Here is a 7,146-nt window from a genome sequence, read left to right as displayed (position 1 = left end):
ACCCCCATCTCCTACCTACTAACCTCATCCCTCCCCCTTGACCTGTCCGTCCTCCCTGGACTGACCTATCCCCTCCCTAACTCCCCACCTACACTCACCTTTACTGGCTCCATCCCCGCCTCTTCGACCTGTTTGTTTCCTCTCCACCTATCCTCTCCTCCATCCATCTTCTATCCGCCTCCCACTCTCTCCCTATTTATTTCAGAACCCCCTTCCCCTCCCCCGTTTCTGATGAAGGGTCTAGGCCCGAAACGTCAGCCTTTCTGCTCCTATGATGCTGCTTGGCCTGCTGTGTTCATCCAGCCCTGCACCTTGTTGTCTCGGATTCTCCAGCATCTGCAGTTCCTACTATCTCTGATTGCAGCATGCTGTTGTGCAGAGAGACTTAGGAGTGCTTGAATCTCTAAAAGTTGGTTTACTGGTGCAACAGGTAATGAGGAAGGCAAACAGAATTTTGGGTTTCGTTGCGAGAGGGATTGAATTTAAGAGCAGTGAGGTTCTGCTGCAATTGTACAAGGTGCTGGTGAGGCTGCACCTGGAATATTGTGCGTGGTTCTGGTCTCCGTACTAGAGGAAGGATATACTGGCTTTGGAGGCGGTACAGAGGAGGCTCACCTGATTCCGGAGATGAGAGGGTTACCCTATGAGGAGAGATCGAGCTGCCTGGGACTCTACTGGCTAGAATTTATAAGAATGAGAGGGAATCTTACAGAAACATATAGAATTATGAAAGGGAAAAGATAAGATAGAGGCAGGCAAGTTGTTTCCACTGGTGGCAGAGACTAGAACTAGAGGACAAAGCCTCAAGATTAGGGGAGTAGATTTAGGACAGAGATGAGGAGGAACTGCTTTTCTCAGAGAGTGGTGAATCTATGGAATTCTGTGCCCAAGGAAGCAATAGACACAGCTTCATTAAATATATTTAAGACACAGTTGGACATATTTTTACATGGTAGGGGGCTTAAGGGTTAAGGATAATGCAGATGGGACAAGCTGAGACTATGGATAGATCAGCCATGATCTTATTAAATGGTGGAGCAGGCTCGATGGGCCAAATGGTCTGCTCCTGCTTCTATCTCTTATGAACATATTAATAGCAAATCAAGAAGTTTGTTAGGTTTAGATTCCGATTTTGATAGAGCTACTTCTATCATAAGTATAACTTAATGTTGAGAGATCTTGATTACAATGGAATGGTTGATGGGCATAACTGGAAATTGCCTTTTATTGCAATATTCGGGTGGCTGTGTAAGGATTAGTCAAGCACATTCCTAAAATATATTTTATTAACAGTACTGCATTATCACCTGTAAAAATCATTTCCTAAGTTAATTCTAAGCTGCCAACCATTTGAATTTTTTTCCTTCATTGGATATGCTTCATCACTTCATTATGCAATAATGCATTGAACATTAAACAGAATTAATGTGTTTCATCATTGGTGGATGCAAGACAATATTGACTATCTTGTCTCAGTTGAATAGTTAAGTTTGCAGAATGCAGAGTAGAATCAATGCTATTCAATGAAAACATTGCATCTGTCCTTTCCTCTTGGATAACAAAGAACACTTTATAGTTTTATTTAATGGTTTGATGACCCTAAATGCACCACTGAGTGACTTAATACCTGAACAGGAGAAACAAAGTTGAGAAACCCTGTAAAAACTGGATAACACCTTTTAAAGCTAGTCTGTAACTCTTAAAAAGGAGGTGCAGTGTGGCTGTAACAGCTGTTAGCAGCCATTCTATATCTACTTTGGTGGCGTTTTGTGATGCAGTAGCTTTGTCTGAAAGTGTTGATTAAAATATTTGCAATGTATTTCTGTACAGAGATTCCTGCCATTTGATAGGCTATTATGGCACAGTGGTAATGTTGCTACCTCTGAGCCAGGAGGCCTAGGTTCAAGTCCAACCTTCTCCAGAGTTGTGTAGTACCATCTCTCTAACAGATTGATTAGAAAATACCTATAACTACTTCCGCCTTGGAAAAGACACAAGGATGATACAATACGACAGAGCATATGCCAAGATTTCAAACGACATACTGGAGTTTATGATGCATGTGGTAGAGAAGAATAGAATGCCTACCTCCCCTCACCAAAATCTTAATGCTCTATCTTTCACCTTTCAAATGCACAAGAATTGCAACCTGGCCAGGCAGTGGTGGAGCAGCAAAAGGTGAAAGAGCACGAAGATGGTGAAAAAAAGAAGCATTGGGTTCAATTCTGGTTGCCACAGTACCAGAAGGATGTGCTAGCTATGGACAGGGTACAGAAAAGATTTACCAGGATGTTGCCTGGTATGGAGTACATTAGCTATGATGAGAGGTTGGAGAAACTTGGGTTGTTCTTACTGGAATGACGGAAGTTGTGGGGTGACCTGATATGGGTTGAAGGGCATGGACTGACTGGACAGTCAGAAGCTTTTTCCCAGGGTGGAAGAGTCAGTTACCAGGGGCCGTAGGTTTAAGGTGCGATGGGCAAGATTTAAAGGTGATGTACGAGGCAAATTTTCTTTACACAAAAGGTTTTGGGTGTCTGGAAGTCGCTGCTGGGGGAGGTAGTGGAAGCAGATACGATAGTGACTTTTAAAGGGCGTCTTGACAAATATATGAATAGGATGGGAATAGAGGGATAGGGTCCCCGGAAGGGGAGGGGGTTTTAGATGTGACGGGCAACATATTGGTGCAGGCTTGGAGGGCCAAAGGGCCTGTTCCTGTGCTGTAATTTTCTTTATTCTTTGTTCCTTGTTCCTTGTTATCATCATTAGTTATCACACTTGCGTCTACCCAATCATATACTGACGTTACACTTATTTTAGAGGATAACTTAGAGGTAAGATCTGCGCATGCTGAGAGAAAGGTAACCTGAAGACAGAGCGAGAGACAAGGGTAGCATGTGCCTGCTAGCCAACCAACCAGGGAGTGAGGTCACATACGAGTTCTGCTACAGTAGATGGGAATGTGCACTTCTCTGGGGTGGCCTAAAGATAAAAGCTGATGGGTATTGGTGATCAACTTTTGGGGACAACAGAAAGGAACACTTTGGCAAGGGGGATCCCGAGAATATCTTTTGAAAAATTATTCATAGGTTGCATATATCACTCAGTAGGCCCCCATTTATTGCCCATCTCTAATTGCCTTGGAGGAGGTGGTGGTGAGTAGATCTTTTGAACACCACAGTGCAGTTAGGAAGGGAGTTGCTGGACTTTGATCCATTAATAGTGAAGGAATGGTGACATATTTCCAAGTCAGAATAGGGTGTGCCTTGGAGTGGAACTTTCAGATAATGGTGTTCCCGTGTATTTGCTGCCCTTGTCCTTCCAGGTGATAGTTGTAACAGGTTTGGAAGGTGCTGTCAAAAGAGTCTTGGTAGTTAATGTAGTGCTTCTTGCACATTTCTGCCTTGGCACTTCAGTGGTGAATGGAATTAATAATGAAAATGGTGGATGTGGTGCCAGTTAAGTGGGTTGCTTTCAAGATTCTTGAGTGTTCTTGAGCACCCATTCTGGCAAATGGTGAGTATTCCATCACATTCTTGACTTATATCTTAAAGGTGGTAGACTGGCAGAGGGGATGTAGGAGGTTAGATACATGCTACATGCTACAGAATTCCTAGTTTCTCACCTGATCTTGTGCCACGGTATTTCCAGTCAATGGTAAACTCCAGGATGTTGATAATGCAGAATCCAATTATGTTAATAACATTGAATGTCACATGATAATGCTTAGATACTCTCTTGTTTGAAATGGTCATTGTCTGGCACTTGTGTGGCACAAATATTTCTTACTACTTATCAACGCATGTCAGGATAATATGCAGGTCCTTCTGCAGATGAGCTGAGCTGAACTGCTTCATATCTGGTGAGTTGTGAATGATGTTGAACATTGTAAAGTCATCAGGAAACTTCCCACTTCTGATGGTGAAACAACTTGGAGTGAATGGAATTCCTTTGGTAGTGGTCCAATTTTTGCCTGACCTTTAATGTGATGTCAATGGCAATAACATCCTGATTTGATTTGATTTGATTTATTATTGTCATGTACCAAGATATAAAGAAAAGTATTGTTTTGTGTGCTTTCTAGGCAAATCATACCTTACATAAGTATAGGGAAGGTGCAGAGAAAGATCAACTCTAGTGTATGAGAGCTCTGTTCAGAGGTCTCTGATAATAGCAGGGGGAAGCATGCTGTTCTTGAATCTGTTAGTACATTTGTTCAAACTTTTGTATCTTCTGCCTGACAGAAGAGGGTGGAAGAGAGTATAACTGGGGTGGGAGGGGTCTTTGAAGATGGTAACAATCCTTGTAATGCTGCATGCTCAGACTGCTTGCTTTTCTGACAAAAGAGAACAATGCAGAGCCTCACTGATCTTTGTTAGTTCAACAGTAGATGGCAAACAGAGAGAGGTTGCAAGTTTTGCCTGTTCTATCATATAAAGAACCAATCGCATACAAGGTCATCATCGTATTCACTGTTTGGAGAAATATGTACAAGCTAGCTTGTAATCATGTGTCCTCTACCTGTGTTCTAACTTGCTTTCACTTTTTAGTCTGCAGCAATTATTAAATGCCTCATTTGAAACATGATGTCAGAAGTGTGAAGCTGAAATTGAGTGAATTCTCAGAGCTGGAGGCTACTGTAAGGAAAACAACGAGGAAGAATTAAAACTACAATCAGCAACCTTGAATTACAGAGTCAATCTGTATGGTCATGGACTTTCCACTCCCTGCTGCTATGAAAATAAAAAAAAGTTACACATTAAATAGAATTGAACTTTCTTTCACTCTGTGCTAAAACTGTGAAATAGCTTTGAAATTTAGTAAAATGACTAAGCAAGTAAGAGTGGCAACCCTGTTATCAGTATTTGAGAATGTATTGTACAAGTTATATTGCAGCCTGGATCTCACTGAGAAGGCAACTGCAGAATTGTATATGGCTTTTAAGATGCACTTTGAACCCCATATTATTGTCACTTATGAATGATATGTGTTCAACATCAGAGCTCAGAACTAAATCTTGACAAGGTGAATGCTGTAGCAAAGATTCATTGAGCAAGTGATATGAAAGTATTGCAATGATTTGTTGTATTGTTGAACTTAGCAAATATTTTGCTTCATTTGTCATCAGTGTGAACATCTATTGAAGCTCACTGCTAAATGTGTGCAGTGATATTGGGGAACAGAGCTAGAAGCAGCTTTCACATGAATCAAGAAACCAGTAGTAATGGCTCAATATGCTCTTGACCTCTTTAACCCAGCAGAGACATTGAATCTGAAAGACAGGCATCTGATCAAACACTCACTATGGGAATGGCATTGCCTGGGGCAGGAATATCACTTCAGGAATAAGTAGATACCAGAAAAACTCACGACAACTCACTTGCATGTTATTAAAAGACCTGAACACTTTAGAAGTAATGGGGAAATGCATGTGCCAAGACTGATGAAAATGATACAAAGTGGAATTATCACAGTTTTGTTCAGGATTGATTCTTCTTTTTTCAACATGTATATATTGGGTACATAAACAGGAGTTGCTGGCAAAACTCAGCAGGTCTGGTACCATCTGTGTGGAGAAAGCAGAGTTTACATTTAAATCCAGTGACTTTTCATCAGAATTGATTGCAGCTAGGAAAATGTGATATTTGTGCTGAAGACATGATAGGGGGCAAAGACAGAGACCAGAGAGAGAAGTGATGATGAGGGCTGAGCATAGGAGAGAATGGATGAACTGTGCTGAACCCAACTCATGTCATGACAGGACCAGGGTGCGGGTGGGTTAAAAAAAACAAAGGAAGGATGGAATCAGGCTCTCAAGTTATTGAACTCGATGTTGAATCTGAGAGGTTGCAGGGTCCCTCGGTGGAAAATGAGATGAGCTATTTCTGCTGAAGCATTTTGTCCTCCTCATCCTTTATGCAGCAGCTGGTCATGCTTTGTGTTACTCCTGTACATCCACTCTGACATGGCATAGACTGAGATATGCAAATAATCCTGAGAAACACATGCTTGCACAGAGTCCTTGAAGTCAGAACCAAGTTCCACAGCACAAGCTACACTGCTTTCTAAAGACTTCAGCAACTTTAAACCACATCAACCATTACATAATTGCAGGGTATAAATTCAATAAACAACTAACCTGAAAGCAGTCGATTATTCACTTAATGAGTGCTATGGTGAGGGGTCCTTTCTACCGCTGAATACGTGGTCCGTTATGTGAGGTTAGGAGTGAGCATTAGTAGGAGTTCTGAGCTCCAAATGACAACAGTGGCATCAAACCAGCGTAGCCCATTTGTCAATCAAACATAAGTAGTCAAATTGCCTCTACCTGCGTGCATGCTAACAGTGTTGCCTGTTATTTTCTAATCAACCAGCTCAGAGTTGTTATTATACACTCTGGATCAGGTGGAACTTAAACCTCGACCTCCTGGCTCCAAAGTAGAGACACTACCATTGTATCACAAGAGCCCTCTAACAGTGTCACCAAAATTATGCCCTGTAATGATAGCACTTGATTTTTGCATGTGCTTCCATTTTAGAGTCAATCAGCTCTCATAGCACTGAAAGACCAGGCACAATGGAGCCAGATTTTCCAACTTACATTTTACATTAAAGTCAACTTTAAGATTAATTACTCAAATCCACTTTCAGTTAACGGAACTGGTTACTCCTCTTAGATTAAATTAAAACAATTTTTGGGTACTGTAATCACAGTAATTTGATTACTGCTTAGCCACTTGCTTACACATTAAACTAAGTGCTTTTATCAGAATTATTTGGAGACAGCTAATATTTTACATTCCTTTTATGGATCTCTAATCAACAATGCATCCTAAATAACAAACGTGCCTTTATTAGGTTCAAATAAAATAGTCTATCGAGATCATGTAATTTTGTTTAAACCAACCTGTTTTAAACTGAAATTACAAAATGTTAAATACTTGCACTTTTTTCAGACTGGGGAATTACCTAGCTAGTGTTTAATCTATTTTTTGTAAAAAAATATGTTTTCCAATTATTTTTGACTAAACATACTACGTTGTGTTTACAGTTTATTTGCATTTCTGGTCAAATTGTCAATTATTTATTCAGGCTAATAAACAGCAAATACCTCTTAGAGTAGTCAGCTATCAAGAACTTCATTGT

The 7,146-nt window shown here is 40.7% G+C and overlaps 1 long non-coding RNA gene across 2 annotated transcripts in view; it reads left to right on the top strand.

Moving 5' to 3' along the window:
- Nucleotides 1-6,658, top strand: part of LOC125483363 — a 40,917-nt gene extending 34,259 nt beyond the window's left edge. For both annotated transcript variants that reach the window (XR_007262322.1, XR_007262323.1), the window contains exon 3: nt 4,551-6,658. This is a non-coding gene — a long non-coding RNA (uncharacterized LOC125483363). The remainder of the gene's footprint in view (nt 1-4,550) is intronic.
- The last annotated feature ends 488 nt before the right edge of the window (nt 6,659-7,146 follow it).

The sequence above is a fragment of the Rhincodon typus genome, chromosome 6, assembly GCF_021869965.1.
Source record: "Rhincodon typus isolate 14 chromosome 6, sRhiTyp1.1, whole genome shotgun sequence".
Lineage (NCBI taxonomy): Eukaryota > Metazoa > Chordata > Chondrichthyes > Orectolobiformes > Rhincodontidae > Rhincodon > Rhincodon typus.
The sequence above is the reverse complement of the archived record's forward strand: the minus strand, read 5'-3'. Positions and strand labels throughout refer to the sequence as shown.